General features: G+C 48.7%; 1 long non-coding RNA gene across 1 annotated transcript in view; it reads right to left on the bottom strand.

Moving 5' to 3' along the window:
- Nucleotides 1–1,581: 1,581 nt before the first annotated feature.
- LOC137541811 (uncharacterized) overlaps nucleotides 1,582–10,955 on the bottom strand; it is a 344,602-nt gene continuing 335,228 nt past the window's right edge. The window contains exons 2-3 of the long non-coding RNA XR_011025279.1: nucleotides 2,690–2,994; nucleotides 1,582–1,949 (exon numbers count right to left, since the gene is read on the bottom strand). This is a non-coding gene — a long non-coding RNA (uncharacterized lncRNA). The remainder of the gene's footprint in view (nucleotides 1,950–2,689; nucleotides 2,995–10,955) is intronic.

The following is a 10,955-nucleotide window of genomic DNA, read 5'->3' as shown; positions in this document are numbered from 1 at the left end:
GAGGAGGGGGGAGGCAGGAGAGCAGCATTGGGGAAAAGCAGCTTGTTGTGCTGTATGAGGAGTCTGACAGTGAGTGAGGAGGGGGGAGGCAGGAGAGCAGCATTGGGGAAAAGCAGCTTGTTGTGCTGTATGAGGAGTCTGACAGTGAGTGAGGAGGGGGGAGGAAGGTGAGCATCATTTGGGAAAAGCAGCTTGTTGTGCTGTGTGGGGAGTCTGACAGTGAGCGAGGAGGGGGGAGGCAGGAGAGCAGCAGTGTGTCATGTGACTTGCACAGCAGAAGGAAGGAGGTGGCACTGCTGTCCTGACTGAGGAGGAATGGAGTGGCTGAGGGTGAGCAGCTTGTTTGTCACAGACTCACAGCCAGCCAGTGTGCTATTATTGTGTTGAGCTGCAGCATGTCATGTGGGAACATTAAATGAAGCAGAGTAAATTGTCAGGTGCTGTGTGATCATTCCAAATTGGGGGAAGAGTGGGAAGGAAGGGCATCCTCACACGTTTGCCTCAGCCAGCAAAGAGTCTAGAACCGGCCCTGAGTATACGTATGGAAGCCATGCTGTTTTTTCACCTGCTCCGCCGGAGTCCAGGGATGTGCAGCCTCCTGTCACCGCTCAGCTCTCCACCGAGTGCCGGCTTCTCCTCCTGCGACTGCTCTGGGTGAGAGGCGGTAACAGCAGGGCCGGATTTAAGGCAAGGCCACATAGGCCATGGCCTAGGGCACCCCAGGATCAAGAGCGGATGGGCAGCAGGCAATAGTGAGGTGGGGGTGGGAAGGGTCACCTGGCTACCTATACTGGAGGGAGGTGGGTCATCAGGCTATCTATACAGAAGGGGGGAAGGTCATCTGGCTTCTTATACTAGAGGAAAGGGGGAAGGGGTCATCTAAACTGGAGGGGGGGGAGGGTTATCTGGAAACCTATACTAGAGGGGGCAGCTGCTGACAGTGGCCTTGGGCGTTAAAGAGTATAAATCCGGCCCGGGGTAACAGCGTTCGATTTCCCAACAACCCACAGACCCCTGGCCAATTTCTCCGCAAGTGAATTGGCCCATGGTTAGTGTTGAAGGCTCACCTGTTAAGGTGCCGAAACTCCTCCCCTCCTCCTGCGTCTTTTTGATCGTGAGTGTTTTCACCCCTTGACACCGCCCCACATACTGACGTCACTGCATTCGGTCACATGGCACAGGTGCTTGCGGTGGCGATTGAAAAACACGCCAGACGCAGGAGGCAGCGAGGAGTGCGGCAGCGTTGCAGGTGAGCCTGTGGGACCAGGGGCTGGGCGGGAAGCACATTACATGGGGGTGTGGCCTATCAGGCGGAGGCGGCAGGGCGCTAGGACAATTTCAAATAGATTTGTATGAAATCTAATGGAAATCTGTGTACAGTGTGTGGCGGAATCAGAGAGTGACCTATCTGAAGATCGATCTGGAGACCGTCGTTTCATGTATGGGCACCTTACCTTCCCCCCCTCCCGGCATCAGGCTGCGAGCAATCTCAGACGTGTTCTCATGACATTCATTTTACTGAAATCTGTTACGCGAGAGATTTTTCAGCCACAGAGCGATTGATTTGCCACGATTGGGCCATGCAGCAATTTAATCTGGAGACAGAGAGTATTGACCGTTCATCTCCTCTCCTCGGCAGACTTGAACCGCAGACGGAAATTATCTCTCAACAATGGTTCATTTACGAGATTTCATCCTAGGTTTCAGGTCCACCCCGAGCATTAAACCTCATGAGACCGATATCTCAACCTCCTCTCAATACTTCCCTCTAACAGCTCTAAAAGGCAATTTTATCTCAGGGAGAATTTCTTCAGCGTCTCGTAAATCCGGCAGCAATCATGTAGCTCTGGTCTAATGAGAGGCCGAGGTGGTCCCAGCGCTCATCAGCATGTCTCCCGGCAACACTCGCTGTCACCACACACAGCAGCGTCCCTGCAACCAAACCTGGCCTGTAATTCAAGAGAAACCGTCGTGAAAATAACATACCATTTTTTTAATTTTGCAATATAAATCATTTAGTCAGTGTTTGCCCATTGTAACATCTTTCCTTACCTTGATTTACTTTCTGAAATTTATCACAGGTGGTGACAAATTTAGTCCTGTCAGATGATCTCTGCTGAATGTTTGTTTACTGAGAGTTCAAAGGCCAGTGAAAATGATACCTACCTGGTCTCCGCATAGCTAAACAGCATAGGCTAAGCATCACTGGGAGGGTGGGGCTACATTCAATATGCAGTTATATATAGATAAAGGAGGTGTTTCTGATGCTGAAAGCGGGATAATTACAGTAAAAGGGGGTATCTTGAATAATTTACTGCATTTTATTATATGTGACTACAGTGCCTCTTAAAACCCCATTTTTAACTTGCAGTAAAGAGTAGACACGTAGAGTGGCACTAGATACCCTGGTGGGCAGACCCAAGGGGGTAGCAGGAGTTAGAAGCTGTGCCTCCGGATCATTCAGCATATAATGTGGTAACAAGAGAAACAAAATAGGGAACCGGGCACCAGCCAGCAGGAAATGCTGCACACAACACCTTTAATACATCCCCAAGGTTCCTGACAGATTATTGCAAAAGCCTGACAGCCGTTTCACAGATAAAACTGCTTCTTCAGAGGCAACAATAGCACACAAAAATGGCAAAGCACATGATTAAATACATTTTCAGATAAGGAATGGTAGGCTTACCGCACTTCCTGAACGCCCCACCGCCGAGCGCGCGCCCAATGACGAGCGCCGCCCCGAGCCGCTGATTCGCAGACAGACAGTGACGTCACCCTTTCGGGAACGTCTAACAGGACATGCCTGATTGGTCTGCGGGGATTCCTTACGTCTCCCTTTCGGGAGCGTCTAGTAGACGGAGCCTCATTGGTCCTCAAAGGGTCAGGTGACTCCGCCACTATTTCCCCCTTTCCATCTTGCGCAGCGGTATCGATGGGGAGTATGGGCTGGCGTCTAGTTGTCTAGGCGACCAGTCCTGAAGCGCGGCGTGCCTGCAAAAGATAAACAAAACAAAAAACAAAGCACCGGTTAAAAACATTATAGCGAAGCAGATATATAACATTTAGATATAAAAAAATTTGCATTTCATATATCTTTATTTTAAAAAAATTAAAGTTGCCTTTGTTAAAAAATTGCAAAAGAAAGAAAACTGTTGCATTGATTAATTGATTCGTAGCTCTCCATATCTTCCTTGGGGAGCTTCAGCAGCCTGCTCCCCCACCTTACTTTACAGTTAGTCTCAAGCAACGCCTCCCTACTACAGCCTGACTTCCATGATAGGCTATCAGTCAGCAGGGAGGTGTGGCTTTAGCTGACATAATAACTTCCCTTCTGTATGCACATGTGAAAACTGTTTAAGACTAAATGGGAGTGAGGAGGCAGATGTAGGTGGAGAAGAAGTTCTGTAACCTGGCGCAAAAAAAAAAATACAACTTTGTTTCCCTTTTTGTAAGAAAAAATAAAACAAAAAAAGTTCTTATGCATTACCTTTAATAACATTCTACTAAGCAGGGGAGGGGGCAGCCATGGTGTTAGAGAGGTGTAAGCAGGGGAGGGGATAGCCACAGTGTCCAAGAGGAGTAAGCAGGGGAGGGGACAGTAGAGGTGCTCGCAGGGCAGAGGATAGCCACAGTGCAAGAGTGGTGTAAGCAGGGGAGGGTACAGCTGTAGTGTCCGAGAGGTGCAAGCTGGGGAGGGAACAGCTGTAGTGTCAGAGAGGTGTAAGCAGGGGAGGGGACAGCTGTAATATCAAAGAGGTGTAAGCAGGGGAGGGTACAGCTGTAATGTCAGAGAGGTGTAAGCAGGGGAGGGGGCAGCCACAGTTTCAGAGTGGTGTAAGCAGGGGAGGGTACAGCTGTAGTGTCAGAGAGGTGCAAGCTGGGGAGGGGACAGCTGTAGTGTCAGAGAGGTGTAAGCAGGGGAGGGTACAGCTGTAATGTCAGAGAGGTGTAAGCAGGGGAGGGGGCAGCCACAGTTTCAGAGTGGTGTAAGCAGGGGAGGGTACAGCTGTAGTGTCAGAGAGGTGCAAGCTGGGGAGGGGACAGCTGTAGTGTCAGAGAGGTGTAAGCAGGGGAGGGGACAGCTGTAATATCAAAGAGGTGTAAGCAGGGGAGGGGGCAGCCACAGTTTCAGAGTGGTGTAAGCAGGGAGGGTACAGCTGTAGTGTCAGAGAGGTGCAAGCTGGGGAGGGGACAGCTGTAGTGTCAGAGAGGTGTAAGCAGGGGAGGGTACAGCTGTAATGTCAGAGAGGTGTAAGCAGGGGAGGGGGCAGCCACAGTTTCAGAGTGGTGTAAGCAGGGGAGGGTACAGCTGTAGTGTCAGAGAGGTGCAAGCTGGGGAGGGGACAGCTGTAATATCAAAGAGGTGTAAGCAGGGGAGGGGGCAGCCACAGTTTCAGAGAGGTGTACGCAGGGGAGGGGACAGCTGTAATATTAAAGAGGTGTAAGCAGGGGAGGGTACAGCTGTAGTGTCAGAGAGGTGTAAGCAGGGGAGGGGACAGCTGCAGTGTCAGAGAGGTGCAAGCTGGGGAGGGGACAGCTGTCAGAGAGGTGGAATCAGTGTTAATGTTTACCAATATTCAAAGCAGTGGTTGAAGGAGGGCCCCTCTGATTAAAGGGCCCCAGTGTGGTCACAGCCTCTGCAAAGTGCATGTAATGGCAGTACTATTTTCATGACAATAATTAAAATATTGGTAATATTGCATTACTTATACTTTATATCGACATACCTGGTCCCCTATTCTCACACTACCCCTTTTTCTAATGCTTAACACTAGTTCCTAAAATACACCTCCCCCCCACCAAATAACTACTAACCGAAGCACTAGCCATTTGGCTAAAAATAGTAAGTTGGCTAGTATAACCTGAAAGTGCGAACCAAGTAGTAACCAATTGGCTAGTGGTAGCCGCTCAGCTAGTATCGGGCGTCTAACTAACCACCTCAGCGCCCTGTAACCACAATGTAGGGGCGTGGCAATAGGGGTTGCAGAGGTCACGACCGCATCGGGGCCCTTGGACCAGAGGGGCCCCGAAGGGCCCTCCCTCAACTACAGTATTAGCTCTCTATTGGTCCTGTGCTCATAACAATCACTTCTATAGATCCTTTGAATAGTGGTAATCATTAACAAACTCCTCCCCATCCCCTTCTTGCACCTCTGACACTGTAGTTGCCATTGGCAGGTTTTGGTGCGCCGTATCAATTGTTATGTATAGAATGCTTGGGGGGCCCCAATGTAAAACTTGCACCAGGGCCCACAGCTCCTTAGCTTCGCCACTGCCACATTTAACATGTAACATTGCAGGCTATTGCACGGCTGCCGTACCCAGCGTTCAATTCACCTATTCCGGCCTCTGCACCCCCCATTGCTGCGCCGCTGGTGGGAGAAGCTACCTGTTAGTCCCTGGCAGGGGGCCGGTGGAGTTATACACTGCATTTGGCATGTCAGATAGCCATAGCTCCCAACTGTCCCTTTTTTGGAGGGACAGTCCCTCTTTGGGAGCCCTGTCCCTCTGTCCCTCTTTCCTCCTCATTTGTCCCTCTTTCAGGACTTTTTATGTAAATATATGCATTTCTCTACTAAAAACTGTGTTTGATTGACTCTAAACTTTATTCCCATCCTTTAAATTAATATATTACTAATTTTAAAATGTTAATATGAAGGAAAATGCACCAGGATAGAAAAGGATCAGTGTGGTTTGAATTATAAAACAACATATATTTCTCATGAAATATTTATGGTATGCATCACTAGGGGTGGGATGGGGGCGTGATCAGGGGTGTGGTAGGGGCGTGGCTTAAGTGTCCCTCTTTCTCATCTCAAAAAGTTGGGAGGTATGGATAGCTGGATAGATGAGCATTTGTTCTGTCGTCTCTGCACATTCCTGTGCTAGTGAACTCTGCTAGTTGTCTCTGCGGGGACTCTGAGTGCAGCAGTCACATGTGAAGGCTCGGAGTACAGAACAGAAGGAGCCGTGTTACATGCCGGCCGCCGCTATTCTTTCATGTATTCAGCTCTGATCTGGAGGATGACGAGCGTCTGAGTGGCCATTTTATCACCGCTGACAGGCCATGAATACACCCGGAATCTGAGCAGTGTATGTAAGACAGGAGCCACGTCAACCGGGGAGAAAGGAACGACTCATCGTTCAGATCCCGCTTAAAAATGTAAAACGCAAACGACGTCTTAAAGAGGACCTGTAGTGAAAATAATGTTATGAATAAAATTAATTATTTTTTACAATATTCATTTATAGATAATTTAGTCAGTGTTTGCCCATTGTAAGATCTTCCCTCTCCCTGATTTACATTCTGACATCTATCACTGGTGGAGACATCTTTAGTCCTGTCAGGTGATCTCTGCAGAATGCTTGAAAATATACCTGGTGGTCTCCCAGACTGCTCTAAGTTTTATTCTACCTTATTTCCATTTTATCTTACAGGATACCCGAAGTGACATGTGACATGATGAGATAGACATGTGTATGTACAGTGCCAGGCACACTAATAACTAGGCTGTGTTACTTTTTTTCTTTCTCTGCCTAAAAGAGTTAAATATCAGGTATGTAAGTGGCTGACTCAGTCCTGACTCAGACAGGAAGTGACTATAGTGTGACCCTCACTGATAAGAAATTCCCCTTTTTATCTCTTTCTTGCTCTCAGAAGCCATTTTCTTCTAGGAAAGTGTTTTATAGTTGCGATTTCTTATCAGTGAGGGTCACACTATAGTCACATCCTGTCTGAGTCAGGACTGAGTCAGCCACTTACATGCCTGATATTTAACTCTTTCAGGTAGAGAAAGAAAAAAGGAACACAGCATAGTTATTTGTGTGCTTGGCACTGTACATACACATGTCTATCTCATCATGTCACTTCGGGTATCCTTTGACTGCTGGCTACATCATGTTCATTCAGTTTGTTAGTCATTACATTTTTCTGTAATAATCTTATAATGCCTTCTTTCTACTTTTATAAATAAATTATCTAAAATGGTTTAAAGGCTAATCTACCTATTCCTGAGTATACATAGACCCGGACTTCACGTCTGAAGAGACATTACTGTAAAGAGATTACCGTATATACTCGCATATAAGCCGACCCGCATATAAGCCGACCCCCCAACTTTTCCCTGAAAAAACAGGGAAAAATGATTGACCCCCATATAAGCCGGGGGTAGGAAATGCTGGATTGGTGCAGCCCCCCAGTGTGTCCCAATATAGCTAGTATAGTGCCCAGTATAGGTAGGTAGTGTCCAGTATAGCTAGTATAGTGCCCAGTATAGCTAGTAAAGTGCCCAGTATAGCCAGTATAGTGCCCAGTATAGGTAGGTAGTGCCTCAGTTTAGCTAGTATAGTGCCCAGTTTAGCTAGTATAGTGCCCCAGTATGGCTAGTAAAGTGCCCAGTTTAGCCAGTATAGTGCCCAGTTTAGCTAGTATAGTGCCCAGTTTAGCTAGTATAGTGCCCAGTTTAGCCAGTATAGTGCCCAGTTTAGCCAGTATAGTGCCCCAGTTTAGCTAGTATAGTGCCCCAGTTTAGCTAGTAAAGTGCCCAGTTTAGCCAGTATAGTGCCCAGTTTAGCTAGTATAGTGCCCAGTTTAGCCAGTATAGTGCCCAGTTTAGCTAGTATAGTGCCCCAGTATGGCTAGTAAAGTGCCCAGTTTAGCCAGTATAGTGCCCAGTTTAGCCAGTATAGTGCCCAGTTTAGCTAGTGTAGTGCCCAGTTTAGCTAGTGTAGTGCCCAGTTTAGCTAGTATAGTGCCCAGTTTAGCTAGTATAGTGCCCAGTTTAGCTAGTATAGTGCCCAGTTTAGCCAGTATAGTGCCCAGCATAGGTGGGTAGTGCTCCCCCCGCGGCCGCCGCTGCTGCTATTACCTTCTTAGACAGCGGCCGCTTCCTAATCCGCGTTCCTCTTCTTTCTCAGAGTGTCAGTGCAGTGTATCACAGCAGCGCGCCGGGCGCTGCTGCTGTGACGATGCAGGGGGCAGGAAAGAGCGCGGCTCCCTATAGCGGCGATCTGTATCGCCGTTACCAAGGGAACCGCTCTTTCCTGCCCCCTGCATCGTCACAGCAGCAGCGCCGGGCGCGCTGCTGTGATACACTGACACTCTGAGAAATAAGAGGAACGCGGATTAGGAAGCGGCCGCTGTCTAAGAAGGTAAAATAGCAGCGGAGGCCGCGGGGGGAGCGGGGAGGGGGGGGAGCGGGGCGCGGACCACCCGACCACCCACCACCCACCACTAACCACTAGACCACCAGGGAAGACTCGCATACAAGCCGACCCCCCAACTTTTGACCCCCTTTTTGGGGGTCAAAAATTCGGCTTGTATGCGAGTATATACGGTATATTGGTGCGTAGGACTAGGTTGTCTTGAATAACTTTATCTTGTAAGATCTTGTTAGACTGTAGCAGTTCATCTCACTGACTTGAGATGTGGGGGCAGGTTACAGTTTAGGCTGGTTTAACACTACAAATTGGTATCAGCTGGGCCTGATTTACCATAAGGCATTGTAGGCACGTGCCAACTGGCGCCTAATAATGGAGAGGCGGCTCACTCCCCTCCCCAGTGCCTCCCTCCATCCTTCCCTATGTAGAGTCCCGAGTAAAGTGTAAATGAGAGGTCACTCACCCTGCTCTCCGCATTCCACTGATGAGATCTTCCATCAGTCGGGGGAACCTCTAGCTACCTAATACTAAGGGACACCGGTAGCTACCTATGACGGGCATGGGAAGTAAGGAGGAAGTGACAGCTGGGACAGCCAGCACACTTGCGGTGCGGTTCGGTGGGGGTTTGTAGGTTCATGGAGGGCGGAGTCTAGGGTGCCAGGACATCTGTGCCTATAGGCTCTTGTGAGGTAAATCCAGGCCTGGGCATCAGAGTAGTGGTGCAGCACGCACCGCCAAAAATCAGGCCTTCAGGGAACACAGCGTTAGTACACAGTGTTCCCTGTCTGGCCACCGGCCAAACAGGACGTGCGCTTGTGGTCACTTTCTGTTTTGGTTATGCCAAAGTGCACAGAGGCGTATTGTAAAAATACGCTTCCACGCACGTGCGCCGCTACATCGCAATGCCAATGTGTTTATAGAACCCTGCGTCGCCCGAGACTGACATGACTTTCAAGAAAAAATACATATATCCAGGCACATCGCCTCTAGTTAGGACATTAAATAAGTTATTAAGGAAAGGGAGGTGCTGAAGGGGGTGTGGCTAGGAAACAGCAAAAATCTATTAACCCTTCGCACTCTCGCATGCAAATGTTCAAACAAATGCATTCACAGATTCACTAATCCAGACACAACTGTTATCCCTACAGCTAAGTTAAAAGCCGGGGTCTTAGTTCACAGACGAATGCATTCTTATGCTTAGTCACCTATACTGCGCAGAAGTACCCAGGTAAACATAGGTGTCCTAACTCTGGCCCTGTAACATGCATAGTGCAGACATGTTACTGACCCCTGTGGCTAGGGTCTAATTCAGTGCACTCCCTCCTTCCCCTGTATGTGTTTGTCAGCATGCACACAGCTTATGCTGGTGTATGTGCATGGTGCGCATGGATACATTACGTTAGCTCCCTTGTGCAATTGGTAAGATGCACGGTCTGTCCCAGGAGAGGATGTCAGGATGTGTGCTCCTAATCCATTGATAGGTTTGATGCAATGGATGTGTTTGCATGTCTGCACTATGCATGTTATAGGGCCAGAGTTAGGACACCTATGTTTACCTGGGTACTTCTACGCAGTATAGGTGACTAAGCATAAGAATGCATTCTTCTGTGAACTAAGACCCCGGCTTTTAACTTAGCTGTAGGGATAACAGTTGTGCCTGGATGAGTGAATCTGTGAATGCATTTGTTTGAATATTTGCATGCGAGAGTGCGAAGGGTTAATAGATTTTAGCATGACTTTCAGGCTGACGGCCTGACGCAGTTTGCCGCAGTGGCCCCGCGGTAACGTAGGTAAGCGCTAGCGTTACATCCAGCATTTCCGCCGCAGCGTACCACAACGTGGGAAGTATGAACTTCCCCATAGACTGTTATTGGGCTGCGGTAGCAGTATGGCAATGTGCCACACCGCTGCAGTGTGAAAGGGCCCTTAATGTTCACAGCGATTGTACGTGTATGTGCACTTCCCCTGATGTTCTTTTTTACTGAATCTCATCTGGTTGGTATACAGATTGCGGCCACGGATGTTGGGACATCTATGTGCCATCAGCAAAGAGGTGATGCTGGTGGAGCTGCGGCATTGTGTGACGGTGTGACAGTCATCTGCTATAGCCACACATGTTATGTTTACTCGCAGTATCCAGGAACGGACTGCAGACACCACATTGGAGTAGCGGGATCCGTTAAAGGGAGTCTGAAGGGAAAATAAAAATAAAACGGATACTCCCCTAAGAAGAGGGGAGGCTCTGGGTCCTATCAGGGCCGGATTTCTGGCAAGGCCACATAGGCCATGGCCTAGGGCACCAGAAATTCAGCCTTGTTTAGGGGCGGCTGAGTGAGGGGCAGTAAAGTGGGGGTGGACAACATCCTGCGAGTGCTGAGAGGAGCTCTGACTCCCATTCTCTTCAATTTGATAAAAATTGATTAAAACATTGCGGCAGTCAGATGATTGTCTACGAGCAAATGCTGCCTTGATAAAGGGGTCCCAAATGGCTCCAAAATATTGGCGTTTTTATAAACAAACTGAATAAAGATACATATTGGATGTGCCAGCTTCCTGAGAGTGCATCATTCTTCTTTTTCAATGGTAGCACTCCCCCTTAAGGTTTGATCCGGTAGTGAGTGCGAGGCAACACTAACTTTCTGATGCCGTCCGCTCCAGTAAACACACTGCATAGGAGGCATAGATGCAGCCAGACCCAATCCATCCCTGGTCCCCCGCTGCTATCTGCAAACTCTAATGCAGGACAGCTGTGCTTGGATTGGGTCTGGTGATAGTTGGCCTTGGGCGGTAAG

Source organism: Hyperolius riggenbachi, chromosome 12, assembly GCF_040937935.1.
Source record: "Hyperolius riggenbachi isolate aHypRig1 chromosome 12, aHypRig1.pri, whole genome shotgun sequence".
NCBI classification, from domain to species: Eukaryota; Metazoa; Chordata; class Amphibia; order Anura; family Hyperoliidae; genus Hyperolius; species Hyperolius riggenbachi.
Note: the sequence above shows the minus strand (reverse complement) of the source record. Positions and strands in the feature narration are given on the sequence as shown.